Source organism: Colossoma macropomum, unplaced genomic scaffold (genome assembly GCF_904425465.1).
Source record: "Colossoma macropomum unplaced genomic scaffold, Colossoma_macropomum, whole genome shotgun sequence".
Taxonomy (NCBI): domain Eukaryota; kingdom Metazoa; phylum Chordata; class Actinopteri; order Characiformes; family Serrasalmidae; genus Colossoma; species Colossoma macropomum.
The window spans coordinates 20,772,824-20,788,987 of record NW_023494807.1 but is presented as its reverse complement, the minus strand read 5'-3'; the positions used below and the strand labels follow the sequence as shown (position 1 = coordinate 20,788,987).

The 16,164-nt window shown below is 38.3% G+C and overlaps 1 long non-coding RNA gene across 1 annotated transcript in view; it reads right to left on the bottom strand.

Moving 5' to 3' along the window:
* Positions 1–15,114, bottom strand: part of LOC118797361 — a 45,308-nt gene extending 30,194 nt beyond the window's left edge. The window contains exons 1-2 of the long non-coding RNA XR_005005933.1: positions 14,932–15,114; positions 6,838–6,943 (exon numbers count right to left, since the gene is read on the bottom strand). This is a non-coding gene — a long non-coding RNA (uncharacterized LOC118797361). The remainder of the gene's footprint in view (positions 1–6,837; positions 6,944–14,931) is intronic.
* Between the last annotated feature and the right edge of the window lie 1,050 nt (positions 15,115–16,164).

Genomic DNA, 16,164 nt, shown 5'->3' with positions numbered 1-16,164 from the left:
TAACAATCTGACACTAATTCATCATATATGCTCATTTTAATCCTATTAAGGCTCCAAAAAGTGTTCATCGAACCACTTTTGGTTTCCTAAATAACCCTTCAGTGAATGACTTAAGTAAATGAGAAATGCGATCCTGACAAACCTTTTTAAAGGTTTAAAGAACATCATTATCTAAACAATTTAAGGTTTTTCATACAACTGTACATCCAAGTCAAGAATCACATGGGAACCTTACTTTAAACAGTGTAATTATAGGGTAATGTGCCCTAGTTGTCTGAGAAAGAGAGGCAGGTGTCTGTCACGAGACATTCTAGACGTTCCTCTCTCTCTGTCCCTCAGACAACTCGTTAATTTGCACGCCTTCGATATCTTCTCTCGCTCTATGTATATATTAGCCATGTGACGTGACCCTTACAGACTGCACGACTGTTTCGTGTCTGGCCGGGCGTGGGAAAAAGGGTTCCACTCTTTTCACAGCTGCCTCTCGCTCTGCACCCCACCAGTGGAGGCCCAAAAAAAAGCCCCCCGGCCCCCCTCCCGATCCTTTACCCCCTCTTTTCCATTCAGTCTCCAGTCTGCTCCCTTTCAAAAAGCTCCAACATCCCCCCACCCCACACCCCCCTTCCTCATCGGCCTTCATAAATACATCTCATTATTCAAGCTCTAGTTTGCATAGAAATGTTAAAGAGGCCCAGCCTCCTCTAGATTATTTTTTTCTTTTTTTCCCAGCAGACCAAACACTTTTTTTGACACTAGTGTTGTTATTCTGCATTATCTCAGCTGGAACAGTACATACATGTGAACAATATTCATGTGCAGTTTTTAAAATATCAATAAAGACTATCTCTGTTATACCATATGTAATATTTACCTACATTCAAGTAACATATATGTGACTTATAATATTCATCTGCTGAGTCACAGTGTTATTTGTAAGCTTGTTAGAAAGGCTTGTAGGCTTAATAAAAAGTTATTTATCTGTCTATTTAGAGCCTAACAATCTAGTATCATATTATATCATTTCATCATCAGTTCAATACACACAGGTATCAAACAACACATTTAACTGACTGGAGCACATAATATACTCAGTTTAATACTGATTATATTGTATGCAGTAGAATAAAAATTTAACAAGCAAGTCCCCGTGAGGCCCTCCCACCTCCGAAAATATTGCTTCCTCTTTTCTCAAAATGGACAGTGGAGAGAAAAGGAACACTCCAAGTGCTTATGGCAAGTGCCTTTTTATAATATATTTATAATAAAAACTGAAAATGGAAACATTAACATATTAAAGCTGCACTGTGTAAGATTGGGGGACTTGGGGACCTCTGTGGTAGAAATGTGAAATTGCACACAGTGTGCAGAAGAACATTTTGTGACATTTGTTTCGGGAGCCCTTTCGCCAAGTCGATGAATCTGATGATTGCGAGAACGTTGAAAGAATGTTCAAAGAGAGCCCAGTCAAAACTTGGTAAAGGACATGCCTTTTGAGGGTTTAAGTGAATTATCAACTATTGTCATCATATCTTCGTCAGTGTAATGTTGATTTTGCATTTGACACCTAAACAGACCTCCTTTTTGAGCCTGTGGGTGTGATGTAAATATAAAAGACAAATGACGTGGTCCGACAACTCTAGCCCGACACTTTAAATTATTTTAATTTTAATTATTTTAGACTTTAGAGGGCACTATATTTTAGTGTTTTTTCCTCCTGACTCAGTAATGCTACTTCTTTTAATGTCAACCAAAGGCTATATTGTTACACCCCTACTATCAGTGCCTGTCTGTCTGTCTGCCTGTCTGTCTGTCTGCCTGCCTGTCTTTCTATCTGTTTTGTAGTTTATTTTTCTTTTCAATTTGTTTGTAAAAAACTGAAACTTTCAAGTTTTGAAACACACCTAGTTTAGCAATATGCATTTTTGTGTATACTTCAAAAAGTGTGAAATAACTAAGAAAGAATAAAGCAAAGCTCGTGTGAGCTGGAATTAGCCTGCTTGTGTTATTCTGTCAGCACCCCAGCCTCTTCCCCATTCACCAAATTCATTTAGAGAGATTTATTTCCTATCACGCTGCATAATGTGGAGGGCATAATTTAAATCAACTTATGAGAACAGCGCAGCAGAGTGTTGTGTGCATACAAATGGCCAAAGCTTGGGAGAAAGTGTTAGCCAGTCAAAGGCCTTCCTCAGCCAGTTCAGCTACTCAAAGAACTGCTGAGCTTCTGGGTAAACTTTCACTAGTGTAAAATCTGACTGCTTCGGTGTCGGATTTAGTGTTCACAGTCTGCATAGTCTTAAAAATAAAAGCTCTTAAATGGTTCTTGGCTTGGATGTATGGTTCTCGAAAAGACCTGTAATTGGTATATAACCTTTACGTTATGTGTGTAAACAGCAAAAAGACTCTTTACCTTCACACATCTGATTTCCAAAAATGAATCTTTAAAGAAACATCATTCGATGTTGTTTAGAGAACCAAAAGTGGTTCTTCTGTGGCATCTTCATGTAAAACTACACTTGCATTACATATAATATGTCTGTATATTTTCATGAACCATTAACCCTTATGTATGACTGAGATTGCTATTATTTTCACATTGTTTGAGCCCCTAATGAAGAATGTATAATAATGATAATACTAATAATAATAATAATAATAATAATAATAATAATAAAAAGTAATAAAAATGAATCTTTTTGGCCCTTTAGTTTTTTACCTTTTTTGAACTAATTAAAACATAATAGGCAGGAAAAGACTGGCACTTGTTATTACACTAAATAACCACATATCGCTGCTTTCGGGACAAAACCTCGTATCTCTTGCTGTTTTTCATTTTTTTTACATAAATTGAAAAGTTGTCCTTTATGAGGTGTCAAAATTTCATGATCAACAGACCAACAGAAATGGTTCAAAATTACTTGGAAGAAATTATTTATCCATTTTTTTCCATTAAAAGTTAAGAACGTTTTTCCTTGTCCTGTAAAGTTACCTTTTTGGAGATACAAGGTTTTGTTCTGACAGCAGTGATATACATGGCTTAGATGCTGTATTTCTTTTACTTGAATACATGTATTTATTTTGTTTGTTTTTTTGCAGAAGCTTTATTATGTTCAGTGGAAGTCTTGTTGGAAATGTCTGGTCAGATCATGTTTAAATAAACTTCTCATAAAATTTCAAAAACATTAAGTAGCAAGCAATACAGTTAACAATGTTAAGCGTAATTTCAGGCTGTGAAAGTCGACTAAGAATCTCCAGGATCCGAAACATAACACAAGCATTAATTCCACCAAATAAACTTTATGGATGTTGAGAGTCTTGTTGAAAACTGCCACCATCCACAACTTTACAGAGCGCATCCAGTCCTGTATCCTCACTGCTTCACCACAAAACATTATTAAAGCTAAACAGTGGTATTATAGTACATCATAAAGGGATTTAATTATAAACTGTGCAAAGAGTTTGTTTGTGCTATTTTTAGACAGTCATCGTGGAGATTTTTCTGATGTAGTTTGGAAATTCTTGTCCAGTTGAAGGCCTTCCTCAGCCAGCTCTACTACTTAAACAGCTGCTGAGCCTATGAATGAAGCTTTAGGGTAAAATCTGACCCTATTTTGGAGTCTGATTTTGTATTCCCATTCTGCATATTGTCGTTGTTGGGATTTACCTTTGTATCTCCATTTTTGTTGTTGTTTTTTTAAATAAGGTTTCAGCATGCCAGCTACCCTTTACATTGTATGAACTTTTCTTGATGAATGGGCCAATAGAAATGGTCCAAAATCACTTGGAATGAAACATTTTTACTTGAACTTGTATCAAAAGTTAATAAAGAGTTTTTCTTTCTTCTGTAAAATCATTTTCAAGGCATGGTTTTGTTCTGATAGTGATGTTCAATCTATAAAATCTCTGCCCTGGCATTCTACATCATTTTTTTTTATATTTAAAAGATAATAAAGGGATGGAATTAGCCATGCAGTGTAAGCTGTGCATAAACTTTTCTCTAGCTGAATTTATACTGTTGGCAAGGAGATTTTCTGTTTTACATATGATAATGGAAAAAACTGCAACATCGTAGTTATGTGCACTTTTAACATACACTCGTAAAAATAAAGAGACCAAAATGGTTCTGATGGTTCTGTACATGGTGAAATCGTTCTTCAGATTGATGGAGAATGTGTTGTATATGGTTCTGTATAGCACTAAAAAGGGTTCTTCAGTTGTTACAAGTTTGACATTGTAACAATAGTAGAACCCTTTTTGGTGCTATACACAACAATTTTACAAAGGTTCTATATAGAACCAGATACAACACATTCTCCATCAACCTTCTTTATAGAACCATTGTCTTGACTAAAGAACCCTTGAAGAACCATCTTTTTTAAGAGTGTACTTTTGAATTCAGTAGAACCATTTGTGTGGGTGTGAACTCTTTTTATATAAAGTTTAACCCCTAAATTGGTTCAAACTTAAGAATAACTAGGTTTTTAGATAGTTTGCATTGTTTTCCATTTAAAAACCTAATAAGCCTTTAGCTGGCAGTACACTTTAAACGACAAACTGCTCTGTAAAAACTGGTGTAAATTTGCAGTGGAAACACTACAGTATCCTGTATTCTGTACTGTATTCCTTAAATACATATTCTCTACTGTGTTGCTTAAATACAGCAGATTGTTGTAAACGTGGTGCATTCTGGGAGATACAGGTCATACTTCTTGTCAAAGGACGTAAAATGTTGGACATATTGGCATATTGTGAAAGTGACCAGTAGTTTGTGCAGCCTGTCTCTGAATGTTGTAGTGATGGGGTTTTGATGCGTTTTTGTTAGTTTTTGTTAATTTGTTTTGATTTTTTCATCAACATTTCATTTCCCGTTTTTGTTTTAACGTATTGTTCCTCCCCCTGTGATACATTTGAATGCATTTTACATGCTTTGGCATTCTAACCATGATACTGTTTTGTGTTTCAGTTAAGAAGTTAATTTCAAAATGTTATAATGAATAGATATTTCATTAGAGCCATCTCTGTAATCTTAGTGACTGGCATAAGTGCCTGTTACTGCCATAATGTGATGTCCCGATATTACAAACAATAGCATTCAAACTCATTCACTAATTTTTTCCTAGGTTTGTTTCTTAAATTTGTTTTTGAGAAAGGTCCTAAGATATAGTCTACATCAGATTCATGATGTGTTCTTAAACCGCAGAACTGCTAGCACATTTGTGTTCTTGAGTGTGTGTCAGAACTAATCCCAAGTAAGTCAACATTGATGAATGTCAGAATCAGAATAAAAAACTGCGTAAGTGGGTTTTAAGAAGACATTTCTTCTTAAGAACGTTGGTGAGTGAGGCCCATTGTTGTCTTAACTATGTATCAGTGTACATGAACATTCAAGCATTTGCTACCAGAAGCTAGCTATATTTGTTGTGTTTGTGTGTAGGTTTACAGGGAAACAAACTGTACAAATACAGTAATGAGCTGTATTTAGAAATGCAGTATGCTGCTGTAATTTTACAGTACAGTATGAGTACTGTAAATAAACAGTAAATTGCTGAAGCACTACTGATTTTTTTCCAGTGTAACCTAAACAAACTCAACAACTTGACAGAGGTTTGATTGTTGTCGTAACACTTAAAACAGTTTTGGTTTATATCTTTCTAACACTCAGCGCCTACAAGTCCACTCTGTGCAGTGACGCAGGCAATGTGGACCAATCATGGACGGGGGGGGCGGGGGGTCTCTGAGTTCTGTTTAGGCACGTACACACAATACAAACTCAAACCACCATGTCATTTTGGTCAAACAGATGTTGTTTGCTTCAAAATGCTTTGTTAAGGTGAACAAATAACTAATACACAAAATCTTAATCTTAAGGCTCATATCCTGCATATTACTTGTATTTTATTATCCTTTTATGGTATTTGTGTAGTTTAAGAACAGTTATGCTTCATTGCTACATGATAGTGTTCTAACCTCTCTTTATCCCTTAGAATTAAATAGGTTGTTTTTGTTACTGTGCCTTTAAGTACTGATATATGTAAATGACCTCTGTTCTTACTGGCTGCTTTCTATTGTGCCTCATTCAAAAAGCAGTACAAGCTGACACACTCCTTATAAGGTCAGTGTGAATGGGTGGGGCTAAACTACTGTACACTGAAAAGGCAGATAAACAGTTATATGCAAAAGTTTGAACACCCCTGGTCAAGTGCATGTTTTGTTGATTTTTTAAGTGAAAATATGCGAACTTATCCAGTCCAATAAGTGTACCATCCAGTACAATAAACAAACTTAAATATGGCATTTTTCTGCAAATGGTAGTACATGATTTCTAATTATTTACTGTGTTTAACATACTGAATGAATGAATGAATGAATAAATGAATAAATAGAACAGTATTCAGCTTTTGCAGAGGTCATATTTTGTGTTTTATCTTTTTTCCAGTATGTTTTGTAAACATTTTGCATGGTGTTTGGTTTTTGTGACATCACAAAAACAATGAATTCAAAACATGCTGTGAGAAGAATTCAGCCCTTTATTGCTTATTCTGCATACACCTAACACTGAGTAATGTATTTTACATATGGTTCTGTTTACTAGTGCACTCTTAAAAATAAAGGAGTCATAAAAGGTTCTTTATGTTTTTTTTTGGTTCCCTAAAGAATCGTTTTTGTAAATGATTGAGAGTGTGAAGAACCTTTTAAAGTTTCACATTATGTATAGGTTCTGTACCAGGTAAAGGTTTTTACTGGAGCCGTGTGTCCAAGCCAAGAAATGTTTATGAACCTTTATTTTTAAGAATGCATTTTTCATATTGTAACAGTATTGATGCAGATTGTTTTTACCTGCTGTGTGGTTTATTCTTGAGTGCTGGACAGTACTGGATAGTGCAGGGCAGTGCTGGACATCATGAAGCAGATGATGGGAGGTCTTACTCCATTTAGGCACACACTAAAATAGTGAGAGAAAACAGCATTAATATGGATATAATGTAAAGAAAGGCCATTGATACTTTGTAAAACTTTCCCTTTTTTCCAGGATAATATTTCTCAAATTTAGGAAGAAAATACATCAGTGTTACTGAATAATATACAATTCATATTGATGATCGTGGCCCATTTGCCATATTTAAAAATGATGAAAAATATGATTTTATATTAAAAGACAGCAAAGATTTGTATAGATTACAGGTGATAGGTTTCATATTTAAAATAAGCCTAATTTTATTCCCAACATAGTCCACAATATTCATGTTAAATTTACATAAGCAGAATAATTGAGGATCTGTAAGAGATTTTAAGGAGTGACCAGACAGAAGCTGACATTTTATAAGACAGGTAGCTAAAGGGTTTTTAAAGCATTGACCAAAAACCTAATACAGAAACCAGTATATCACAAAACAAACACTGTTTCCAGTGACACTGTCAATATGCTGCCATCAAGGACATTTCCAACTGAACAACAGAACAAGTCCAAAGCAGTCAAATCACATCCAGTGATAATATACCAACATCTCAAGAATCACATCTGAACCTACAATGTTAAATAAATAAATAAATAAATAAATACAGTTCACCATGTGATGATAGCTCAGATAAAATGGACTATGCTCTTTTAATGCTAGAATACAATGCAATACATTCAAGACATGAATAATCACAACTTAAATGTGCCTCTGATCCCAAAACTGCAAAATCTAAATAAAATGTGTTTGATTCCACGCAAAAGCTGTTATGAAAATAGCCTCGGCAAATTTGCACGTTCGGATAACAATCTAATATTAGCTTTCACAACAAAAAGCATGAGCTATATTGTCTCACTCACACTCCCATTGTCAGCTTGCGTTTAATACCGAGTCTTACTGTAGGCACTTCTTGTTCTCAGGAGTGTAAACATATAAAGCTATGTCTGTAAATGTCTGTAAGTGTGCATGTTAGCCGGTAGAATAGAGTGCAATGCATTCACTACATGCATTGACAAAAATGATGCTGCAGATGAGTTAATTGTCCTTCATACACTATGCACAAGACAGCTATGGACTTGTATGCAGTGCAGTCCACTGAAACATCTTACCACACCTGAAGCTTCGTATGTCCGAGACATTTGCCTATAAATGTTGACACAGTGTAGATTCAGGTATTCTGAGACAAAATAATATGGGACATTGTGTTACAGGAGTACTGATAGTCATATGACCACAGACAGTTATTTTCATGTGTTTCCATGTACCTAGCAAAAGAAAACATTGACTCAAAACACATTTGTAATAGATGCCAATGGGAGAAGCTTCAGCACCTGCCCATTAGCTCCCATTAGTTAATGGGAGTTGTGTTCTTTTACTAAGTGTGGAGAAATGCTGTGAAATGACTGTTCATAGTGAGTGACCATACACTATATGCACCAGATGCAACAGAAAATCTCATATCTCCAAATCTTCACAGGAGAAGAAAACAAACGTAACTTTTAAAGGAAGTTAATGAAGCCGGATATTATTCCAAGTAATTTTGAAGCATATGTAAAGGTCCGTTTATCGTGAAATGTTAATGCAAAGTAAAGAGCTGCTGGTATTTTCAAATTATGCCAAAAAATGGAAAACTACAAATATGGAGATGCAAGGTTTTGTGATAGCAAACTTGAGTTCCAGGCCCTAAATTATACAGGCATCCTTTTATTTAACTTCACAAGACTGTTTTCTTTTGTTCTGTTAGAAAGAATACTCAACTAAACATCAGCAGACACTGGGATAAACAAGAGCTACTTAAAGTGCCCCCAGTCACCTGTAAAGACAGCAAATGAAGAAAATAGATAACCCAAAGAAGTAGAGTGGATCACTGCAACCGACCATTGCAAAATGTCATTGGTCAACAGGACACTCTCTTTACAACGATGGGAATGAATACGAGGCATCAGCAGCCACCCAATCCCAACCAAAACTGGGCCTCAACAGCACCGCTGACATTCAGTCGCAGTCGCTGTCCATTCAGCACTGCTGACTGACCGCTGCCATAAAGCCACTCATTCTGCTTCCTGACAGGCCATGATCGCGCTGGATGTGAACGTTGCGCGAAACAACACGCCGCTCCTCAAACCCACGTGACACGCGAGCCGCGCACCAATCGGGCCGCGCGCCTTCGTTAACCGTTTCAGTGCGACGACGCAACTGAGGCAACAAACCACACAAAAGACTGATGCACAAAATACGTGACTACAGTATAAACAGCTATCAGCCCGCTATAAGGACCACATATGCAAGTGCACGACCGTCGTGAACGCGCGCCACCTGCATGGTGCCAGAAGAAAAGGCTTCTCGCATCGCAGCCTGCGTACGTTTTCAAATACCATGCGTGCGGGTGGAGTAAATGCACGAGATGCACGAGCTCTAATGATGATGATGATGATGTTGACTGTGATGATGAGCGGAACCCCCCTCAAGTCCTCCTCGTGCTGCTCGGTGTCCGTACCGAGCCCGAGCCTGAAGCGGCTCGCGCAGCCCCCCGTGAGCCTCGTGCTCCGCCGTGGATCTGTCGTGAAGCGCGTGGGCTCAGTTTCTACATTCGGTTCTCTAGCTTTATGATATTTCATAAACTCATACAGCTAGATAACCAAAGACAGAAACTAACCCGCCAGCGTTCTTAAAGGGGCCGCGCGCGCGCCGCACGCCGCCGTCGTGCTGGGTCACGTGGTGCCGCCGCACTTGCTGGCGTGCGAGATGCTCTCTCTCTCTCTCACACACACACACATACACACGCGCGCGCACACACACATACTAGCGCAGGCTCGAGCGTGGAGTTAAATGTGGATGTCATATGCCTGTATATAGGTGTGTTCTGTATACATATGTATATGTACATATGTGTGTGTGTGTGTGTGTGTAAATATATGTATATATGCTTGTGTTTATATGTGTGTATACACCAAATAATAGTTTCATGTGGCAAGAACTATAATATATATAATCATATATAAATATAAACGGCAATACATCACTCTATACTTCAACACACAAAGCATACCCAACGACTCCACAAATCAGCAGCCAATCAGCACAAAGCAGGACCCAGCAAAGTTGGGAAGCTGTTACTAGCCTCAGCTATTTCCATCGCTATTATGCGTCCAATTAGTACAGGCTTTAAAACATAAGGCCGCCTTTAAGCGAGGAACCGCACCATCTGCATCGCATTCAGCCACCAAACTCTGCGATCGGCCCAATTACTTACACTCGTTTGCCTCTGAATGATGCGCATTCCTCTTCCTGTTAATCCAGCGCTCGGACCTACAGGCTTATTGTAGCGCGGCCTGAATAAACTCTTGTTTCTTTCCTCAGCATTGATGACGAGGACTTTCAGGATGGAGTGCACGAGCCACAGCAAGTGCACTCACACCATACACTCTCCAGTGTCCCCGCCTCTCTCTCTCTCTCTCTCTCTCTCATCTCACACACACACACACACACACACACTCACACACACAGCACTCACTCCCACTGTCTGAATTACAAAGCCTTTAGACTTTAGAATCCCCAAATTACGTGAAGCCAAGAAATCTGATTTTATTAAAATACAGTGCAACTAAACAGATACAGTCATTAAGGTTTCTACATCTCAACCTGATGATCTGAACCATGTGCTCTATGAGGTTCCTGCTCTGGAGGCGCGTGAGAAATCGTGTTGAACGCTGGTGATTATCATGACAATGAAATTAGTACAGTGAGGGCGCTATGGAAAATCAGTGCGCCTATATGAGCATGTGGTGTTCAGCATAGGCGTGATGTTTCAGCACCATAAGCCTAATATACGTGCATGCCATCCTTCCAGAACCTGACACTGGACCTTAATTGCTGTTACACGCCTAAAAAAGATGGTTCTTCAAGGGTTCTTTAGTAAAGCCAATTGTTTTCTTTAGAACCAGAGTTCTGTACAGAGCTATGTCATGCTTAAATGTTTTTTTTTGCATGGTGAAATGGTTCTTCAGATTGATGGAGAATGGGTTCTATATAGCACCATAAAGGTTCCTCTATTGTTACAAGCTTGACATTCTAACAACAGCAGAACTCTTTTTGGTGCTATATAGAACCATTTTCAAAAATTCTCCATCAATCTGTAGAACTGAATTTCACCATGCAAACATGAAATGGTTCTATACAGAACCCGTGGTTCTAAATAAAACCATTCCCTTTACTAAAGAACCCTTGAAGAACCATCTTTTTAGGTGTACATATATATATATATATATATATATATATATATATATATATATATATATATATATAAGCTACTGTTAAGAAGTGGTCCTATTACTGTTGGTCGTGATTGAGTTTAATATGCACTGATTTTGATAGTGATATGATATCAGTATGAAAATATGATGTGTATTTTAGGCCTTTCAAGCTAAACTAAATTGTTCTTTTCCTCTACATCAACTGACAAACGCATCACACACACATGCTCACATGCATTCATAAGCATGCTCGTAGGCTTTTACCCACAATGCAATCTTCCTCGGCTGCTTACGTCTGATTTACAAAACGGAATGAACCACAGAACGCGCGAGGGGGGTGTGTGGTGCCCATCAGCACACAGTGACAGTCATACTGTAGGCCACGCAGGCCTTGCTTACTATTTGTGACATATTTATAATACGTTTCTGCAAAAGAGCAAACAACGCACGCGCGTTTTTATTTTCGGGCGACCATGCGCGTCTTTAAAACGTCTAAAAGTGTATTTGTTTTATGGAATAAGCACCAGGCTGGGCTAGAACGCAGAAAAGGCACGTGCAGAGGATAAAATCAGCATTATATTTAAAGCATTATATTTAAATATCTGATATTTATCCAATATGTACGCCATGTAAACCTCCTGCATACTCCATATATACTTCATACATACTCCATATGCACTCCGTATGTACTCAATGTATACCCCCTGCATATACCATATATACCTACACAGTGTAATAAAGCGGAAGCTGTAAACCAGTGAGTTTATTAATGATTCTTTAAAGCACTGAAATATATTTTTAAGCTTACTGTAACACTACAGCTTATCATTCCCACGTAATCTTACTTTTCCTCGATTAAATAAATCATTAACTTACTTTTTCAGTTTTTAAATATGAAGCCTAAATTATTTTAAACAGTTTTTTGGAATGAAGAGAGTTCTGTACAATATACAATATACAATATACATTTATTTCTGTAGAAAAAAGTATTATCATTTTGACGTACGTGTGTGTGTGTGTGTGTGGTGTGTGTGTGTGTGTGTGTGTGCGAGGTATATTACACAGTAGAGTGTGTATTATGTGGAATATTCCAATGACACTGATGGGTTACACAGATTTTTTATTTATTTTCATTCTTTTCATGTTTGAAATTTATTTAGGTTGAAATTCGTTTTTAATCACGAGCGAAATATAAAGCAGATGATATTTTAAGGATAGCTGCTTTACAGCGTTATTTTATCTTTTTTTTTGTTTGTTTGTTTTTTTACTTTTGAACCTGTTATATCTTTGTCACTGTTAATATATTTAACCATTAATACACAGTTATTAACACAAACACTTAATTTCCACCATAGAACCAGTTGTGATGTGAAGTGTATTTTACGGTAAAATGACCAAATATCTTCAGTAAAGTTGTTTATAGCCGGATATGTTCAGGTTATGATTTCACTGAGTGTATTATTAATGTCTGAAATGTGAGGCACTTTAAGAGAGTTCAGAAAAAAAGAAAAAAAAACGGTAGTTGTAAAATCTAAACGGTGTAGAATAGTGTCCTATAGCCGAGACCGAGACTTGTATCTGAGAAAATTTCCAACTGTATTTATAGATTTATTTACAGACTTCACTGAGTTTTTGTAAGAAATATAGGAAAAAAACTAAGTTCTAGACTCTTCGATGGTTCTTCTCATGTGCCATGCACATTTCTTGTATTGCCTTCCAGTGTAGAAATATTTCAGTAATAATAATAATAATAATAATAATCATAATAATCATAATAATAATCCTCTACCTGTTGATTCCCGTGACGTGCATTAATTAGAAATGGAAGAAGTAGATTTCCCAAAAAAAGCCATTGTTTTGTAAATGTGTGTAAATAATTCCTGACCTGCTCATTGAACGTGCACATTACAGTGTACTGATCAATTTAAATCTAAAAAAATCAAACCTAATCAGCTGAAACAGAACGCAGTGAGGTGGGCCACACGGTGGGCTTGGCGGAGATGCGTTAAGCTGCTTCTGGAGCTCGAGCGCTGTCCTCGGTGCTGAAGCCGAAAACATATGAACACACCTTCACATTACAGCAGCTTATCAGCCCATCTTGCACACCATCAGAGAGGAGATCAGAGGATAAGAACTGCGCGCGCGAAATCTGATAAGAGGAGAACATTAATACGCAGAAATACAGATAGAGCAGCGCGAGACTGCAGTCTACCTCTGAAAAGCTCCTTAACGGTTTATCTTTAAATGATGAGTGTGTCTGAGTGTGTGTGTGTGTGTGTGTGTGTGTGTATGTGTGTGTGTGTGTGTGTGTGTGTGTGTGTGTATGTGTATGAGTATGAGTAAGAGTGTGAGTGAGTGAGTGTGTGTGTGTGTTACACATTTTCAAGAGCCAAAAGAACCTGGAATCTCAATTTTGAAATTACGTAAAGGTATTTCTTTCTTTCTTTCTTTCTTTTTCTTTCTTTCTTTAGTTAGTTTTACTTATGCAGCCTGATATTATGCAATTTTTATATATTATATTTCTGTAACTGAAGCAGGCTTTAATGAAGCAAAACACTAAAAAACGGTGGATACATTTTACTAAAAAATGCACCTAAAAATGTTGTGTCTGTTTTTGTTTTAGTGTAGTTTTGCGCACACGAGTTTTGGGGCCTTTTGTCTTTTAGCACCTGTTGCTCTTTAGGGCTCATTTAGGGGTACAAAATCAAATTAAGCAAAACTTCCAACATAATCTTTAAAAATAAGTGTAGGAACATCTTACAGACAAAACATGATGTAGAGCCGTATTCAATACATTCACTGACGCATCCAACTTATACAATAATGCATTAAAGTATTGCATTATGTAAATCACATTTTTTATTATATATTTAAACTAAAATAACATTTCTCAAACAAAATCACATTACTTAAAAATCATTTCTATTCAGCAATAAAAGTCTCCAACAAGACCATAAAAACCCTCGGCTCGGTCACAATCCGTCTATTTCTTTTGTTCCCCTCTCAAAAAAAAAAACGTATCTGAAAGAGGCCTGAGAAAAAAAATCTTCCCACAAACAAGTGACCGAGAAAAATTAGCCCCAAAGAAAGAAGTCAACATCAAGTTCAACAGCGAGCTGTTCCTCATTAGCATGAGAATACCGGCTGGCGGAGCGGATTCCCTGCACATCACTCACTCAGAGCAGGCCTGGAGGAAAGAAAGGTCCGGAGCTACCAGAGGGTCCAGCAGGTCCAGCAGGCCTTATTACTGCGCACGAGCGCGGTTTCATTACAGCGGCTAAAACTTGCAGTTCTGGCGCGTTTCCGTTCAGGCGTCCATTGTTTTTACTTACAAGGCCGAGTGAAGTGTTATTCAGTGTAATTCAGCAGTAAGAACAGTGTGTTCGGCGGGGCTTCGCTGTGTTAGTGTTCATTTACTACCGTATTCTAATTTTCATGTCAGCCCTAAAATAACTAGCTAGTATGCTAGTGTGCTCGTTTGTTTATTTGTTTGTTTTTTCATGCAGAAGACCTCACATCCAAAAAAAAGGAGTGACACTTACGAAATAGCTGCTTTTGACAGAGTAATTACTGCCTGTACGGAATAGGAATAAATGAACAACATCAACAGTAGCGCTATTTACAATGTTAGCGCTGTAAAGACGTGCAGACGCTCAGTACTCAGTACTGTCGCTGAAAGTGGGCGCGCGCTAAAGCAGAGAGTGGAGCGCAGTGGAGCTCACCGTGTCCTGCGTGGCTGAAGGATCCGTGATTGCAGCGCGCAACTCCCGCACCAGTGCAGAAAGCCTGCGGGTTCGGCTCCTCCGAGCTTTCGCTTCCAACTTCTTCTTTACTTCGTTTCTCTTTTCCGTCGATTTACGTCCGTTTCTGGAAGCGAGGCAGCGAGAAAGAGAGAGGGAGAGAAAGAAAGAGAGGGAGAGAAAGAAAGAGAGAGAGAGAGAGACTGACTGGGTGAGCGCGCGAGGGAATGAAATAGAAAGCGAGAGGGGAGGAGGATAGAGAGAGAGAGAGAGAGAGAGAGAGGGTGGGAGAGAGGGGGGAGGAGGGAGGGGGAGAGGGAGGGAGGGAGGAGGGAGAGAGCGACCCATCAATCGTGAGCAAGATGGAATATTTCAGAAAAATCGGAAAACCTGAGAACCAGAAAGATTCAAGATTCAAACAACATTGACTCAACTGATTCATCGGAAAAGGCCTCGCTGGATCACCGCTTTAATTCACAACAGTGCTCGAACAGTGTCTTCTCAAAGTAACTAGGCAGTGCGTTCGTTTTCATTTCCATGTTATTTATTTATTTATTTATTTATTTAATGGCAGCCTGGCAGAAAACACTATATGGAGAGCAGCATCAATAGGGCCGAACATATATATATATATATGTACACACACACACACACACACACATATATATATATATATATATTATATATATATATATATTTGTTATTCAACTGCTCCGAGTGCTCCGTTACCAAGTGCCAAACCGCTCGGGTGTCTTGAATGTTATGACCTGTAAAATTCTGATTCCTCCTCAGTTTGTCGTCACTCTCCTTTAAAAATCTCACATTCTACCCAGTCAGTGATCTCACCCAAAACAGACAAGCTGAGCTTTTCTAATTCCGCGCTCATGAGCGCGCTTAAAGAGATTCTCGAGCCTCGATTTTCCCCCCACTCGTATTCCGACAAGCCACGCCCTACTGCACTGAGATTGGCTGCTGGCGTCCCTTCTTCTGTGCCGGGATTGGCTAGTAGATCGTACTCGCTCTTCGAACGGCCAGCGTTTCAGAACTAGCTCCTAGCCAATCCCAGCGCAGGAGGGCGGGGTTGCCTGAAAACGGGTGGGAAAGAAAATGACACTGGTTGGCGAAGGCCCGCTGTTCCACGATCAGCGCGGCAGATTCAAAATGTAATGAGTTTAAGAGCCGCTCCTAGCGGAACATTTCAAACCCACAACCAGG